Consider the following 18,936-nt stretch of genomic DNA (forward strand, 5'->3'; position numbering starts at 1 on the left):
GGTTTTCAGCTACTCCTAACCAAGCCACTGTTGAAAGTTCCCTAGAAGACTGAAGAACATAGACCCCTTAAATGATGGTGAGTGTATGGATAAACCAAAAAGTAGGTACATATGAAAATACCATCAGAAAACTTGTTCCTTGGGTGAGAAGATACACATTGAATGTGTTATCAGATCTTGGAGAAGGTGAAAAAGTAAATGATGATATTATTATTAAGTGGGTCAATCAGACTCTAAAAAGTACAAACAAAAGCACTTTTATTTCCATCTTCAAGGATAAATTTATTAGTACAAGTTTACCTGTGCTAGATTTAATAGATGCCATCGCACCAAATGCAGTTCATCCAGAAATGATCAAGAGAGAAAACTTTTCTGATGAGGAAAAACTAAACAATGCTAAATATGCCATTTCAGTTGCTTGGAAGATTGGTGCACGGATATATGCATTACCTGATGACCTCGTAGAAGTAAAACCAAAGGTGGTTATGACAGTGTTTGCATGCTTAATGGGAAGAGGAATGAACAGAATAAAATAATGAAACATTTAGTATGGAAAAAATTAAGTTTTTTAAAAGTTAATTGACAGTCTTTAATAGTGAATCTTAGAGAGATTCATATCATAACAATTTAAGATGCTAAGGATGCATGAATTACAAATGGCACCTTTGATTTTTAAAAGAAAGTGCTCAAATGCAGCAATGCCTTACATAATAGATCCCCTCATTAGTGTAAATTAACATTTCTGAGTGTTGCTAATTAACAGGCTTGAGAACAAACAATAAAAATCAATGTCACCACAAATCAATGAAATGAAAATCAAAACCACTATCAAGTGTCACCTCTCTCCAGTTAAAATGGCTATTATCAAAAAGTCAAAAGATAAATACTGGTGAAAATGTGGGGAAAGCAAAACAACACACTGTTGGTGGGAATAGAAATTACCACAGCCACAATGGAAAAGTGTAAAGATGCCTTTAACAACTCAAAATAGAAGTATATGATTCAATAATCCTTCTGCTGGGTACTGGCTCAAAGAAAATGAAATTAATACATAGGAAGACATCTCACTTCCATGTTTATTGCAAGATTATTCACAATTGCCAAATATCAAAACAACCTATGTATCCAGCAACATGAATGGGTAAAGAAAATTTGTTGTATACATTGGAATGCTGCTATTCAGCTATTTGTGGCAAAATAGATGAAGTTGGAGGATATTATATTATGTAATATGAACAAGCTCAGAAACATCCTATTTATATGTGAATCCCAAAATTAAGTTTTAAAAATAAAATGTCATCTAGTTTTGTGACCAACATTGCATCAACTTTCCATTCCATTAATAAGCCAATAGCAAAATGCCTTGGGAACTCTTCTGAAAGATTAAGAAGGTTATACCATAGGCTGGGGATGGAGATTGTTGGTAGAGCACATGCCTAACATCTGCTAGCCCCTTGGGTCTATCTCCAGTATCTCCTCCCAAAATATATTATCTTAAAAAATAGGGATAAGGGTCTGGAGAGATGGCTTAGTGATTAAGAGCACTGGCTGCTCTAGGAAAGGACCTGGGTTTAGTTCCCAGCACCCACATGGTAACTAACAACAGTCTATAACTCCAGTTTTACAGGATCTGACTCTTCTAACCTCTACAGGCATCTCATGACATAGGTGCTCTTACATACATGCAGGCAATACACATCTACATAAAATAAGCATAATAAATAAAATATATTAAAAATATAGGGACAACAAACCCATTTTGTTTTTTTCTAAAAGACCAGAGATCCTTTTAAAAAATATTCTCCAAAAATTGCAATTATACTTTGCAATTTGAAGATATCAAATATACATTACTGCACTATTACATGATTCTCTAATATTACCTATGTAAATATTCACTCCGAGTACTTATGAGAGAAACTTCCCTTAGTTCCCATTTATGAAATTTCAAAATGTACTCAGCTAAGATGTTTGATACTTTACTTGACTTTCTGAGAGGATCATGCTTTTCATAATGTCTTTTAGAGCAATTTCTTTTTCTATTTACAATGGGTGTATGATTTAGATAATTCAGATCTGTAATCTAATCTTATTTTTTTTCCTTTTTCCATCTTAGTTATTATTATTTATTGAGAAAGGCAGTCTCATGCACACAGTATTTTGTTTCCCACTTATATGCATAATATATAGAAATTGGGCCTAGAAAACTTTTTTACTAGAAATAAAATGCCCTTAAGGTAAGTACTATGATTGTCACCTTACACAGTTTTGGTTTTTCTATGCCACATTACAGTTATGCCTTAATCAAGAAATAGGCTCTTAACAGTCATATAGCCAAGAGTGGACCCAAACTGCTGAGTACCCTTTCCTTCAGATGTCTTTTGGAACTGTGCTCCTGAGCCGGGGCTTCACTCATTCTTTTATTGAAGCAGTATTTCCAGCATGGAATGTGGATGTAGAAGTCAGGACCCACCCTTATCTTGGAGAATCTTGCCCTTTGATCCATGGGCCTAGAATATCTCACTCACACTAAATTTCTCTCATTGTTTGCAATGACAAAAGCATGCTGCTTTTGGCACTTTGATATGTAAAGCATTCAAACATACATTCAAATGGTATCTTGGGTGGAAAGGAAGCAGGGATGCTGAGGGATTAAGGTCATATGCCTAGATCATCTGGGGAGCACATGGCTAGGTGATCTTGTTTACATTATAATCTGTAATATTTTGGTTGCAAGGTTAGGTAAAAGACCACTTTATGTACATATTGGAAAAGCCATTCTCACAGTTCCCCATCTTTGTTTTAAATGAAGAGGCGTGTCCATACTGTAATAGAAGAAATTTCTAGAAGTCATTCTCACAGTTCCTATGCTGGATAGCTTTAGTATCAGCTTGACACACCTGGGTTGAGGGCACCTCATTTGGGGAATTGCCTCCATTGGACTGGCCTGTGGCCATGTCTGTTGGGAATCTTAATTATTGAGTGATTTTGGAGGGCCCAGCCCACTGTGCATGAGGCCACTGCTGGGCAGGTGGGCCTATGTTTCATATGAAAGCAGGCTAAGCATGGGCCAGGAGAGCAAGCTACTAAGCAGCATTCTTCCATGGCCTGTGCTTTAGCTCCTGCCTCCAGGTTCCTGCCCTGAGTTCCTACACTGGGCTCCCTGATGAACTGTGACCCAGGAGATGTAAGACAAACCCTTTCCTCCCCAAATTGGTAGTCATCAGAGTATTTTGTCACAGCAATGGGTAAATCCCTGGAAAAGGTGGCACAGACACAGCAGCACTTCAAGGAGAAGGTACATGAATAGGACTGCTATTCTTGTGGTTGATATTCAGGAGAGGGTCTCTCTTTTGTTGCCAGGTTGTTTTCTTCTGGTATGGCTTTACCAGTCGCGCTGCAATCCAGAGAGGCCTGTAGGAGAAAGCACAGATATGGAGCTTCAGTTCAAATTAATAAGAGGAAAATTAATAATAGCCATTAGTTGGCCCTTACGCCCATTTATATAAAACCATCGGTTTTGGTAAAACGTGTTACTTAAGATGGTTTTCTAGCAGGTGTTAGGGTGGAAATTGAGAAGAACACTTTAAAAAATTGAGTATAAAATTGAGTATAATGTTTTGTTCTTTTAATTACAGCAACAATGAGAAATTCTACAGTATTGTTGAAGTTTGGTAGTGCAACTTTGTCAGTAAATAATACTAAAAAAAATAGTAGATATGTATAACTTCATATTTATATTCTAAAATACAATTACATATGTTCATATTGAGAGTTAAATCAGTTTAATTATTAAAGTGCTTTTAAAAAATTTAACTTACAAAACTATGGTTTTTATCTCTAGAAGATCAATTTGGTGTTTTACATTTTCTATAGGGCACAAGTGAAGGTACATGGGTACTATAGAAGAGTAATAAAAAGATGATGGAAAACCCCCTGGTGTCTGAGAATGAAAAAGCTCCAATGTCAAGGCCTGGATGCCCAGGACCATGTGTGGAGTCAAGACCACAGCTGGCCCTCAAGGGAAGTGTGTATGGAGGTCCATTCTAGAGAATCTTTCCTCCAAAAACTAAAATCTGCAAATGATGAAAACCGTTCCTGTCCCCAGGATAAGTCCAACACAGAGGCAAAGCCACTGCCATGTACAACCTGGGAACTCAGAAGGGAGAGATTTGTGGGAAATGCACCAATAAGAGAAGGCTGAAACTATTTCCCAACATTGGGATATCCAATCCACTCCCATTACCAGAGGAATAAAGCTCTAGAATCATGGTAGGGGCCACAACTACAGCTCATGGGAAGGGACTACAGCTAAAGGTTGGTGGCAGCAGACCACAACTCCATTTCACAGGAGGGAACCACACTTCCAGGTTTATGGGAGTCAAACAGTCCCAGGTTCACAGGAGGGGTCCACAGCTTCAGGATCACAGGACGGGACCACAACTCTAGATTCACATGAGGAGACCACTGCTCCAGAGCGTGGGAGGGAGCCGCAGCACCGGGATCACAGGAGGGTACTCTAGCTCCAGGTTCAAAGGAGGGGACAAGTGCTCATGGGAGGGGACTACAATTTCAGGTTCACTGGGGGCAGCTAGTCCCAGGCTCACAGGAGGGAAGCAGAGCTCCAACTCACTGGAGTCAACCGTAGCTCCTCACAGGAAGGGTTTACAGCTCCAGCTCACTGGAGGGGATCACAAATCCAGTTTCATGGGAGACAATCACAGCCTCAGGCCCACTGGAGGTGACCACAGTTTGGGGCTCATGGGATGAGTTATAATTTCAGTTATGCCGATTCCTACTGTTCTGTCTCCATTGCTCTGTCCACATATACTTATGTTTAAGAAAGAACATTTTGCCTTTGATGCAGCAAACATAGGCAACAGTTACTTGCTGGCTCAAATTTCTTGCTAGAGGGATATGATATTGGTGAAATAGCAATATTTTTGTTTTTGCTCAAGGAGACAACAGCATCAAGGGTCCTCTTCGTCATGGTCAAGAATCCTGTTGGCTTTTTTAACATCTGCTGTTTTCATGTCTTCCTCCACGGACAGGGAAATTCAGTTATAAGACATCTTACTGGAGTCATGTTTTAGTGAAAGGGCCCCTGCCACTGCCATCATTACTCTGATACCCACAGCCACACAACCACTATCTTGGTTCCTCAGTTATTTTCATTCTTATATGCCAAACCCTTTCTCACCTGTACCTGGTGATTGGCCTTTATTCTTTTTGTGGCTGTTCATCTGGGTGATGAAGGCCAAGCTGTCCATGGGTGCATGGTGGAGCTGCCACCTGTGGGACTGTTCCCCCAGGAAGCCAGGCACATGGGGGTACGGCACGATGATGCACTCACAACCACCACCTAGGTACACTTGCTACCTGGCCTTACGCTCCAAGAGGAGTGGCTGGGGCCCATGCCTCAGTTCCATACCCCAGAGTTCTGCCCAGGTGAGCCACTCACAGGGAGGAAGCCAGACACCTGGTGTTGGGGGAAGCAGGAGCAGGTAGGCAGAATATTTGTTTTTTGTTTTTTGTGTTTTTTTTCGGTCAAATATCTGGCCAGCTTCCCTGGAGTCCACTGCCTCCACATTAACCCCTCCCCCCCATGACCATGGAGAACAAGATATGAGCATGACATCCTCACTGAGAGCTGCCATTTAAAACATCATTCTTTTTCCTACTTGCCGTGTCCTGAGTTCAGAGTCTATGGCCTCCTGGGATTCCACAGTAACCTCCAGGGCCCCACTGTGACTTCATGCACTCCTGATACAGTTAAGGTCTACTGTGTCTCTGGAGGGCAATGCTGTGTTGGGTGCAGCTTTCGAGAAGTCTCCAAAGCTGGACTCTGACATGAGGCCTTGAAGAAACCTCCTTGTCCTGGGCATGCTGTCCTCTTTCTGCCCTGGACCTCCTCAGTGGCTCCAAGAAATATTAAAGTTGTGGTCTTGAGATGTAGCTCAGTTTCTTAGAGTGCTTGAGTTGCAAGCAGTAAGCTCTGGACTCTTACTATGTACCTGCTAAACCTGATATGCTTCTAAACACATTTAATTCCAACACTGAAGAGGATGTTAAAGGTCACCCATGGCCTTTCAAAGTGTGTTCAAGGCCAGCCTGGATTGCATACCATGTCTCACAAAAAAAAAACCCAAACAATAACAAAAAAAGTTTTTAAGCAATCTACAATCTATAGTGGAACAGGCCTGCACCTTTAGTCCTAACTTTTAGAGATAGAGGAAAGAGGACCATGAGTTCAAGGCAAGCCTCACATGTATAGTGAGTTCAAGACTAACCTTGGTTATGTTAGACTCCCTCTCAAAGAAACATGTTTTTTAAAAAAATGAAAAATGAAAAAAGCCAATATTCCTGACATTGATATGATGCCAATAATTGGGCAGTTGAGGCAGGAAGAGCATTAGTTCAAGATCTCTTTCCATTACATAGGTTCTAGGTCAGCCTGGTCTACGTTTAACCCTGTCTCCAAAAAGAAAATGAAAATAAAGGCATTTTAAAATAAGCCCTGAGTTTTGATTCAGCATTTTAATTGCAACCCTCAGAAGAATGAGACAAGTACGTTCCTGCAGCTTTGAGGCCATCCTGGGCAAAAGAATGAGGCCATGTCAGTTCTGGTCACTAAATTCCAGCAGGGCCAGACAGTGGCTCCAAATGCTAGGACTCTTAAGTGTAAGGTTTTGTTTTTTTTGTTCTTTGGGTTATTTATTATTTTTATTTTATGTATATGAGTGTTTTCCCTGAATGTATGTAAGTGCACTCATATCGTGCAAAGCCTGTGGATGCCAGAAGAAGGCATCAGATCCCTCCCCCCTTCCATAACTGGAGTTATGGATGGTTGTTAGCCAGCATGTTGTGTTGGGATAAGTCAAGAGTGCCTGGAATGTAGAGCATGGCCAGGCCAGATACCTCCTAGTGAGGGTGGCAGGAAGCTGGCCCACTCTATTCTAGGGACACTGTCTCTACCCAACAACTCCCAAGCAGAACCATTAAACCTCTAATCCTTTAATCTTAACTGAGTCCCTTGTAGATTATGTGACCCACCTGAGGACAGGACAAAGGCCACGTAGCCTTATGCTTGTGCCATAATAAATGAGCTGTCCACTGACACAGCCTCCTGGGTGTTTTCTTCCCATTGTACTTGCTGGCGCTGCCAGAGGCCTCCCCACCCCCCGAACCAGTCTCTCTCCTTGCTGACCTTCGCTTTCCACTGTGGGGACTGGTGTGCAAGGTCTCCCTGCGAGAGCAAGTTCAGACCGAGGGGAGGCTGGCAATGTTGGTGCTGGGAGTTGAACCCAGGTCCTCTCAAAGAGAAGCCACCTCTTAATTGTGGAGCCATCTTTCCATCCCCATCTTAAGTATGTATTTTTTAAAAAAATATTTTATTATTATTTTTGGTAGGGGGTCTTTTTGAGACAGGGTCTCCTTGCAGCCCCAGCTGTCCTGGAACTCATTATGTAGACCAGGCTGGCCTTGAACTCACAGAGATCCGCCTGTCTCTGCCTCCCAATATTATTTTTATATTATGTGTATGAGTGTATTGCCTGCATGTAGGTAAGTGCACCTATGTTGTGCAATGCCTGAATAGGACAGAAGGGGCCATCGGATCCCTTGGAACTGGAGTTATAGACAGTTGTTAGCTGCCATGTGGGTGGTGGGATTCGAACCTGGGTCTTATGCAACCAGTTTTCCACACTTGTTCAACCAGTGTTCTTAACCGCTGAGCCATCTTTCTAGCCCCAAGTATGTGTTTTTTAAAAAGATTTAAAGTATTTGTCCCTGAGCAGTTATTTATTTTATCCCCATCCCCTTTTCATTTATGTACTTAATTTTTGAACACTAGATGAGCTTAATTATGACTTGTCCTTGGCAGTTATATATAGGAAATGATATAAGTGATGTGAATTTCCCAAAACCGGCAAGAAGAAATAAATATTTTAGATTCATAAACAGAACAACTGTTTGTTTTGTTTTGTTTTTGGACCCCCTTTACAAAGAAAGCAGTTAATATGTGTCTTGAAAGAGTTCAAGCAGATTCATGTGTTCAAGCAGCAGCAAAAATAAAGCCTTACAAGGAATATATCAACAAAGACACTTACAAATTTAAAATGGCCAAATAATTTTTGTGAGTTACTTCTATTTGCACAGGAGGCCAGATAATTCTCTATGGGATGGAATGCATTGAATAAAAACATGATGAGTTCAAATATGAAGGAGGCATTGAATAGAGGTAAATATAATAACAGAAAGGGGTCTGAGGAATGAGCCAAGGTAGCTTGAGAAAATAGTAGGATGGCTTCAGCCATATAGTGAGAGTCGGTTAGTAAATTGAAAGGCTAATTTGTAGTTGAAGGGACATTGAAAGGAGACAAAGCAGGTGCAAGTTCTGTCTACTTAGTAGTGGTTGCTCTGAGGGTTATAAGAGAATGCTATATTCTTGTACCATCATATTACATAATGTTTACCTTGCCTGATTTATTGGCTCTATCTGAAAAAAATTGCTAGTGCATTAGGAATGGGATGTATATTTATGGGAGAAAAGACTTGTCTAGGAAGTAATAGAACTCCAATCAGAGATTTTATGAGATGGAATTGAAAGGAAAAAATTTCCCAAAGACCAGCAAAAATTATTTGTCTTTCTTCAAAGGACAAAAAAGTTGCAATATTTTTTCAAGATAGGCAAAGAAAAATCATACCAGGATCTTGTCCAGTAAGTTGGAGGTTCTATTTTAGCACCATTGAATAAGAGTAATTAATTCTTTGTTGATTGGGGTGAAAAAACCCATTTAGGTATATTGGGTAGGGATAACCATTCTAAAATTCAGTAAGGGATAGGGGAGTTTTAACAACAAATAGAGGGAAACTAGTTGAGAATATGGTGGTTCAGTATCAAGAACCTCAGCAGAGTAGGTTTCCATCATGTGGGAACAGAGATACCAGTCTCATGCAGAAAGTGGTCTTGAGAACACTTTTGTTGCATCCAGTGTCACTGTAACAAAATCTCAGAAGCATGGAATGAAAGGGGACACCATGAAAGTATGGCAGACTGTGTGGGTGAAAACCAAGGTACCTTGGATAGATACCCCCTGGAAAATCTTCTGTCCAGTAGATGTGATGCAAATAGAAGAATCTGTTTATTTTCTGGTGATCACACTACCATATTTAGAAAAGCCAGTCTTGGTGATGCAACTAAGTGAGCTCTTTACAGATAATGATGATTCAGGTCACTGTAAAATGAACCAGTACAATAAAAGACCCCAAAGAAAGGTAGTCAGTTTCTTGGCTAAAAGTCAAAATGTCCTTGGGCCTCTTAGGAACATACTCTGTTTCAAATACCAAAAAGGTCAAAAGTATTTGGGAGCTCTTATCTAATCCCTAAAAGAGTTTAGGTTTACCTCTTCAGAAGGGGGAGTGTTAGAGTAGCAAAAAGCACTATTAAAAAGGAAGGAAGGAAGAAAGAAAGGAAGAGTACATGAAGTTGTCAGAAAAAAGTGATGGGGAGATATAGGAGGTTTTGGAGGGGAGGGAATGGGCATGGATTTGATCAAAACACCTTATATGCATATATGAAATTCTCGATATAGTTTATTAAATTAAAAAAATAAAAGATTAACACTCTAAAAACATGATCAGGTGTCTCAAATTTGTGGTCAAGATGCAGAAAGGCAAGTGCCAAATGAGCAAAAGGTTCGTTAAGGAGTGGAAAGAGGAGCTTTAGGAGGTTTTGCCCATGAGCTGTAGATATAGCACGAAAACATGGTACTAAGACACAACATCAAGCACACTGAGAAGGATGTCACTATACTTCAGAAGAAACCACTTCACCAGGAGGAGTGCCTTATGTGCAAATTAATGGAGGGTGAAATGGACTGAGCAGCTGCTGCCGGCAAGTCCTGGTCATGAATGATACAACTGGAAAGCTTTAAAACTGAGAAACAAAGTACTTACATGGACACCAACACCCTAACAAGGCAGAAGGAACTTCTGCAGAAACTGAGAACTTTTATGGAGACAAATGAAATAAAGAGAATTTGAATAAGGCCAACTGAGCCCTGAAGGAGTGAGCCAAGACGAACAAGGAGTACACCAAATAACTCCACATGCAAACAAGGACCTTTATGTTGCTGAAAGTTTATCCAATCTGGTTTCATGGAGGAGCCACTACAACCATTTTTTTGGAAAAAGGAGACATCTAGTTGGAAATTATCATCCCAAATGAGTTGGAGGACATGTGGGAAGACTGGGACAGCCTGGTGGAGAGACTGCACTGCAGACTGCTGAGTATTTGGCATTCAAGCTGGAGAAATGAGAGGCTGAAGTCTACCTTCACCCCAGTGGAAGACAAGCTCAAGCAGGCCCAACAGGCTGTCGAGCAGCTGAAGACATAGGTAAAGAACTATAAAAGGACGATCAGTTATAAGAGCCAGGTGATAAAACCAGATTGGAGGCCAGTGAAGGGGCTGCCCAGCTAGAGTTCTGTGACAAAGAGAACAATGTCATTAAAGATGAGATAAAGAGATGGAGGCACCCTGCAGGCTATTCTAGTCCCACCTGACTGACCTGCAACAGGTGCCTGGCATCCTCAAGTACGAGGAGGCTAAGGTGGCTCAATGTGAAGACCAGCCGGAGAGCTAGCCATCATTTCAGACCTGCAAAGCCAGATTGAACATCAAATGGACAAGCTGGAGATGACAAGAGAGAAACGAGAGAATAAAATATTGAGGCTGAAGGTAAATAAAGTGGAGATGAAACTGAAGGCCATCGGTGTCCAGAACTTCAAGTTCATACAGGCGATTGCCAATAGGAAAGAAGCAATCCACCAGGAACAGCTGTGGCTGGAGGAGAAAACACAAGAATGCTGGTCTTTCGCAAGGCAGCTGGAGGCATTGAGGATGCCTAGAGGATGGTGGAGCAAACTAAGTAGTAGGCGCTGTCCACGGAGTGAGCATCCCAGAGCATAATCCTGGACCCTGAGACCCAGTGTGCAGAATCAAAAGTCAACTTGGCCAACTGTGGCAGACTTATGATAATGTGGAGCATTTCTACCAGAGCCCACTGCAGGACATGAACGAACAACTAGAGCTGAGAGTAACAACCTCAGCATGCAGAACTACATACACTTCCTCAGTTCTTCTTTTGCCATCATATTTGGAGATGGTACCCACACATCCTCTTTAGTTACCAGCTTGCCCATCAGTTCCCTATCTCCCTCTGCCTGAAGCCATCTGTCTAGGGTGTAGAGCCCTACCTAATACCAGGAAACTGAGGAGTTGTCAAATCATAGCTGGCAAGCCAAATAGCTTTCCTCTTTTCTAACAATTAAATGTGTTCCGGGTCTGTTCCTTGGCTACTGATGACAGAAAGGTCCCTAGAACAGAAAGAGATGAAGCATGAAACATCTAGTTCTCTCTTCTCTGATTTAGTCGCTTGTGGAATTTAATGACCTTCACAGGCCTTATATTTGCTACATTAGGGTACCAGATTTTAATTCAGAGTGGCTTTGCAGATTCTCCTCATTTCCCCAGAGAACACTTAAATGGACTTTTCCTCCAGTCTCCTTCCAGACCTCAGATTTAAAAGCATGTCTGTCTTGGGTTTCCCCAACCTGAACCAGAAGGAGCACTTCCTGGCCACTTGCTTTTACTTAGTTGATGGGTCAGGGAGGACTTGATGTTTTCTGTAGTACCCATGGAAACTCCCCATGTCTGAGTTTCCTGGATGCTTGTCCCATCCTCCCACATGCTTCACAGAAGACCCACAGAAACTCATGTCCATTTAGCCTTACAAGCATAATCCTGGTCTCACTGGATTTCATTTCTCTTTGTGTCTTTAAAATACATTTATCTTTTGAAAAATTTGTGTGATTTAAAAAAAAAATGTTTTATAATCAGTTATTTAAGACTTATTTGGTTGATTTCTGTCCTAGTTTGTTTCTCCATTGCTATGACAAAATACTCTGACCAACACCAACTTGGGGAGGAAAGGGTTTACTCAGCTTACATCTCCCAGGTTGCAGTTCATCAGCGAGCCCAAGGTAGGAACTCAGGGCAGGAACCTGGAGGCAGGAGCTGTAGCACAGGCCATGGTCTGATTACTGGCTTGTTCCCCAGGCCCCTCCTCAACCTGCTTTCTTATGCAACACAGGCCCACCTGCCCAGGGGTGACATCACCCACAGTGGGCTGTGCCCTCCCACATCACTCAACAATCGAGAAGATACACCACAGATATGGCCACAGGCCAGTCCAATGGAGGAAATTCCCCAATTGAGGCTCCCTCAACCCAGGTGTGTCAAGTTGACACAAAAGCTATGCAGCACAATTGCCTTTACCTAGTTCTCCTACTTAAAAAAAAAAAAAAAGATTCTGTCAGGTGTTTTGGAGCATACCTATAATCTCAGCACTTGAGAAGCAGAAGGAGGAAGATCAGGAATTCAAAGTCATTCTCAGATACATAATGAGTCTGAGGCCAGCCAGCCTGGGTTACATGATACTCTGACTGGAAAAAAAAAAACGCATATAAAAAGGATAAATAAATTGCTGTAGGAGAGGAACTTGTAAGTTTTCACAGTGCATGTGTTATAAGGTCCTTATTTCATTTTGGACCAGATTGGCTCTTTCTCCTTTGTGTTTTCACTTGATAAAGCACCTGATGTCTAGAGGTTGCACATTTTTTCAGGCATCTTTATTACTCAGGGTTTAGAGAAGACCACTTTAACAAGAAAGGTGTAGATTGTGCTTATATTTTATGTTTTAACTATCAACTGCTCTCTGTATGATAAGGTTGTTGGGCTACTTTGTGTTTCCTGTACTTAAAAGAATGAGGTAGAGTACCTGCTGAGCATGTATAGGGTTACAAGGGCTTAGGTCTATCTGAAAGCCCCCACAGAAAACCAACAAAAACAAACACAAAGAAATGAAAAATAAAACATGTTCTCTAGCAAGAACAGAAGTTAGTACTGTGGTGAACCCTAGCTTTTCCATTCTAGCTGGCATTGGCTTGAGTTCTGGGCTTGGTATCTCAGCCACACTAACCATAAAGAAGGAAGAGCCTATTTAAATTATTTGTTTTCTCCTCAAATATAATACATTTTTAAAAATTTGTTGATTTGTGTGTGTGTGTGTGTGTGTGTGAAACAAAAGACATCAAGGTAGAAAGGGGGCTAGAAGGAATTGGCAAGAGTGGGAGGGGGACAAGAAAGCATAATGGGAGGTAAATATGATCAAAATACAATATATATATATGTGTGTGTGGGGGGGGGTGTAAAATGTCATAATGAAACATTGTTTTGTACAATATATGCTAATAAAAACTTTTTTAAAGTTAAATGCCAAAAAATTATTTTCTTTTACTTATGTGACACTTTACTACCCCATGACCTTAATGAAGGTTTATTTAACATAATTTTACTTTCTTGCTTGGTTAATCTGATCCTGCTGTACAAGACCTATCATTCACAAAACTGCAGAAGTAAATATTGGCCTTCTCTGTATTATGGAATTCAACCAACTTCTAATGATAAGTTAAGGAAGGTCTTTGCTCCCTTGTGGGTTGAATTTTTTAATATATATCCCCTTAATCCTTCCCTTTCATTCTTTTTGTAATTTATAATTTATAAGCAAGTATGAATTCCTCGTTCAAAGAAGGATAGAAGTCTGACTTTTTGAATTATAAAAGTCACATTATAATTTACCACATGTAATCTTGGATCAAGTACTTACTTGGAACACAGAAAACAATAACATCTAAAGATCTTGGAGAAAAGATGTTTATCAGAATGCTTGCTCTCTTTAACCTGTCCATGTCATTTCAATTGGAAAGTTGGTTCAAAACCAGCATTATGTCAGAAATAATACAAGCAGATAGAAAATAAATTTAGAGGAAGAAAGGATGGTCTTTAAAAACAGACTTGAAGATACAGAGCAGAAAAAGACAGTATTATTAGCCTCTGTAACTGCCAGAGCCAGGAACATTACGTATTTCAGCTAATTTCTTTCGCTGCTTTTTATTCCAGGAAAGGGAGCTAAGTGAAAAGCATAAGAATTACGTGGAGGTGGTATATGAAGTTTCTATAAGAGGTAATTTCTGTACAAGTACCCATTTTTTCTCTTGATAAGGCTGTATATCTAATTTTGTTCCAATGAGTTAAGTGTCTCAAATGAGCTATTTCTAAGCAGCAGTTTAATTGGTTATCATTTTTCCAAGATTCTGAATCAAATGTCATGTGGTTGTGATACTATGGAAAATATTTCTGAATAAAATTTAAAGGTTCACAAATTTGCTTTGATGACACTTTACTTCCAACTCCTTTAAGTAATTGCTGCTCATGAGCACAAGAATAAAAGATAAAGAGATCCTCATGATGAAAGGAGAAAAATGAAAATGAAAGTGAAAGTTTTGAGCCCAGTCTTGTAATCAGGCCTGATGAAGGAAGTGATAAAAGCAAAAAATTAATGAAGAATTATTGAAGTATGCCTGTGCAAGTTTCAAGAAAGCCTTGTGCTTGTTGTCATATCACACTTGTTACTGGCATAGTCCATTAATTCCCTTTTTCCTCAATACTTCTCCGGGCACCAATTCATGAGTTAGTGCCCTTGTGCTCAATGTCACACAGCTTACAAAGTATGACAGAGATATCCCATATTTTCCATCTTTCTGGGATTTCTCCAGATGCTGATCTGTCAGTTCAGAGTAGATAGCTTCTTCTCCACAAAGAACACCAAAATGTGATGTTTCTATGCCAAATTACAATTATGCTTTAATAAAGAAACAGCCTGACTCTTAGCATTCATATAGCCAAGAGCTGACCCAAAATGCCAACCACCCATTCTTTCATATATCTCTCAAACCTGTGCTACTAAGCCGGGGATGCATTCATTCTTATATTGAAATAATATCTCCAGCATGAAGTGGGGAAATAGAAGTCAGAACCCACCCATCTCTTAGAGAATCTTGCACTTTGGTCTAGAATATCACACACACACACACTTAATTTTTCTCATTGTTTTCAGTCTCTTAAAGGAATGGGACTTGTAATAGGCTGACCAGGCTCCAGTGGATGGACTCATGCTAAGGACATATGGTGATCATATGGTGATACAAATCATACTCTATAGGATGTGTAGTATATATAGTGCAATACATTGAATTGGGTTGGGGGGCAGTAAGGGGAGGTGAAGATGGGGTAGAGGATCTAAAAACCATCAAAATATATTGCATGAAAGTTACAAAATTTCAATTAAAAAGTACTGCAAAAGTGATACAATCTGACAACTTGAAACTATATAGAGCCTGCCATCATTGACCGAAGGCTCAAGTTTCTATTTTACATGGTCTGAAAAACTGGAAGCCAAAGTATTAACAGAAAATTGGTCCTGAAGACCTGTTTGAAATGTGGTGTTTTCAGCAAGACCTCAGTTTCCTTCCATTAGCCCTTGCAATTTGGACATTAGCTGTCTTAATATTTTCATACATTCCTGTAATAACACTCCACCATGTCTGCCCTGCATTGCCTTATAACAGCGACACTGGTACAGTAGCTCTAGAAAGATGTATGTTTGCAGTAATGCTAAATATTGCTGCAGTTTAATGTATGGCTACCATGTATGTTCGCTATATACAAGTTCATGCTCTGAATGATGAAGAGAGCTTTATTATTAAATTGAACAAGTCTTGCTTTGTACTTGGCATACTGAGTTGTTCAGGACTTTTGCTAGTGTCAAATTTCCAGAAAACAAGAGTTTGTTGCAAATCCATATGGAGCTGTGCTCATCTTCAGTATGGGCTCATTACATAGGCTTATTCAGACCATCGTTTCCTAGCAAATGCAGCCTCAAATTCACAATGAAACAGTCTACTGGATCAGACTTCTGTTGAATATCTGGTGTGGAATAAGTGCATGTTGACTTGCTCATCAATTTTGTACAGTGGCAATTTTGGTGCCAATTTAGTACAGAAATTACACTTGAACCCTGAGGACAAAGGCTATGTGCTTCACATGACCATTACTGCAGCAGAGTAGGCCATCTCATTTTCCATCTTTGGGTTTTTTCCTCACTTATATTCATGATTTTCAGAAAATTTCTTGATAGGTGGAAGCCATTTTGTATGGACTAACCCTCTATGACATCTCTTATAGTACTTAAAATTATTGTTGTTCTGAAATCACCTTGTAAATAGGAGTTGACTTGAAAAAATATTATTCCGTTTAGTATGTATTATAGATACCTATATTTTTTTTTATTTTGGTCTTTTTGAAATAGGGTCTCCCTGTATCCCCAGCTGGCCTGGATTCACTATGGAGACTAGGCTGGCCTCAAACTCATAGAGATCTGCCTGCCTCTGCCTCCTGAGTGCTGGAATTAAAGGTGTGTGCCACCACATTTTTGGAGCTTTTAAAGTTAACGTTTTTATTGGTTCTTTGAGAATTTCATACAATGTATTTAGTTCATGCTCAGAACCTCCCCATGTCCATTCCACCACTCCCCAGATTTATGATCTCTATTATTATTATTTTTGAAGGCACAGTGAGTCTAATTTGTGCTTCCCAAATATTCTTGTGTGTCAGTCCATTACCTCCAGTCGGATGAACCTACCTAGTATCACATCCTGAAAGAAAACTAACTCTCCCTCGCCCAGCAGTCATCAATTGCCAGTAGTTTCTTAGCTAGGGTTGGGGCTTCTTTTCCACATCCCCATCCCATGCTGTGTTTTTGTCTGGTGTGGACTTGCACAGGTCATGTGTATGCTGTCACAAACACTCTGAGTTAATATGTGCAGCTGCCCTGTTGTGCCTGAAAAACATGGTTTCCTTTTATTCATCCACCACCTCTGGCTCTTACAATATTTTTATCCCCTCTTCCACAATGATCATTGAGCCTTTGGAGAAGAGGGTGTGATATAATATCGCAGTTAGTAATCTCTGCCTGTTGCCCAGTTGTGGGACACTGTGTTAATTGCCATCTATTGAAAGATGCTTCTCTGGTGGTAATTAAGAGATGTATTAATCCTCTGTCAGATTTATAGCTGGTAAAGATTTTCCTACATCTATAGATCGCCTCTTAACTCAAATGATGGTGTCCTTTGGTGTACAGAAGCATTTTAGTTTCATGAGGTCCCATTTATCAGTTGTTGATCTTAATGCCTCTGCTATCCAGTTCTTGTTCAAAGTCAATGTATTCCCTACTTGTTAAAAGTCCTGTCTAATGTATTCCCTACTTTTTTTCTCACTTACAATCAGAATATCACGTCTTATGTTGAGGCCCTTAATCCATTTGGAGTTGTGTTTTGTGAAGGGTGGAAGTTATGCATCTAGTTTCTACATGCAGCTATACAGTTTGACCTGCACTATTAGCTGAAAATGAATGCTATGATTTTTCTCTTTCATCTTTCAATACCCTCTCTTTGTTCCATACATTTGTTGCTTTTATGATAATGTGCTGTGTACTGTGGGAAGTTTCTTTTCCGTTCCTGTTTGGTGTTCTGTGTGCTTCTTGTATCTGTGTGGACATGCCTTTCTTTAATTTGGGGAAGTTTTCTTCTATGATCCTTTTAAATACCTCATCTATACCGTGGACCTGGGATTCTTCTCCTTATATGCCTATATTCATAGAGTTTATGTTTTTATGGTGTGCCAAATTTCCTACATATTCCTTTTCTCTGGTTTTAAGGTTTTTATATTGTTTGATTGAGTGATCTAATTCATTTACTTTGCCTTCAAGTCCTGATATTCTATATTACACTTATTTGTTCCCTTATACTGGTAAAGCTTTTACTTGTGTTTTTGTAGTTGTGTTATTGAGTATTCCAATTCCATCTTTATTTCAGCTTGAGTTTTCTTCCAGATTTCTATCTCCTTATAGAATTCAATTTTCAAGTCTTGTATTGTCTTCATTGTTTCATTCCACTGTATGTTTGTATTTTCTGGTACTTTACTAAGGAGTATGATCCTATCCTTTTGTAAGAGTGAAACCACTGAGGACAAGTCAGCCTTTTGAGTTGCAACAGCAAGAGGTTTATTTGATGCACAGGTACCTGTGGGCACAGAGTCTCCTCGGAGGACTTGCGCGCCCCAGGTTGGAGTTTGGCAGTTTTTATAGGGCAGAAGCAGGGTACAGAAGCAGAAGAGCGGTTATTCGTTAATTCAAAAACACAGAGTAATTTCAAAAATACACAAGGATATGGGGTAAGGGTCGGGGCTAAGGGGAAGTGGGATTACTGGTATCGAAAACACACAGAGATATGGGGTAAGGGTCGGGGCTAAGGGGAAGTGGGATTACTGGTATCGAAAACACACAGAGATATGGGGTAAGGGTCGGGGCTAAGGGGAAGTGGGATTACTGGTATCGAAAACACACAGAGATATGGGGTAAGGGTCGGGGCTAAGGGGAAGTGGGATTACTGGTATCGAAAACACACAGAGATATGGGGTAAGGGTCGGGGCTAAGGGGAAGTGGGATTACTGGTATCGAAAACACACAGAGATATGGGGTAAGGGTCGGGGCTAAGGGGAAATGGGATTACTGGTATCGGGCCCTAAGGGTGGTCCTTCCGCCCGTAAGATTTGTTTACAGCTTGATCCTTGAAGCTTGACCAGCGGTGCCTGCCTGTTTTGCAGCTTTTAGATAAGGCTGGTTCTGGCTTCTGGCTGACAATGGGCTTGTGGAGCTTTTAGATAAGGCTGGTTCTGGCTTCTGGCTGACAATGGGCTTGTGGAGCTTTTAGATAAGGCTGGTTCTGGCTTCTGGCTGACAATGGGCTTGTGGAGCTTTTAGATAAGGCTGGTTCTGGCTTCTGGCTGACAATGGGCTTGTGGAGCTTTTAGATAAGGCTGGTTCTGGCTTCTGGCTGACAATGGGCTTGTGGAGCTTTTAGATAAGGCTGGTTCTGGCTTCTGGCTGACAATGGGCTTGTGGCGCCTAGTTTCCTCA

General features: G+C 40.4%; 2 pseudogenes; both read left to right on the forward strand.

The window, feature by feature from the left end:
• The first annotated feature begins 8,684 nt into the window (after positions 1-8,684).
• LOC103740593 lies at positions 8,685-11,814 on the forward strand (annotated as a pseudogene).
• Positions 11,815-15,398: 3,584 nt separating this feature from the next.
• On the forward strand, positions 15,399-16,152 carry LOC103740595 (annotated as a pseudogene).
• Positions 16,153-18,936: the final 2,784 nt, after the last annotated feature.

Source organism: Nannospalax galili, unplaced genomic scaffold (genome assembly GCF_000622305.1).
Source record: "Nannospalax galili isolate Female #2095 unplaced genomic scaffold, S.galili_v1.0 scaffold701, whole genome shotgun sequence".
NCBI lineage: Eukaryota > Metazoa > Chordata > Mammalia > Rodentia > Spalacidae > Nannospalax > Nannospalax galili.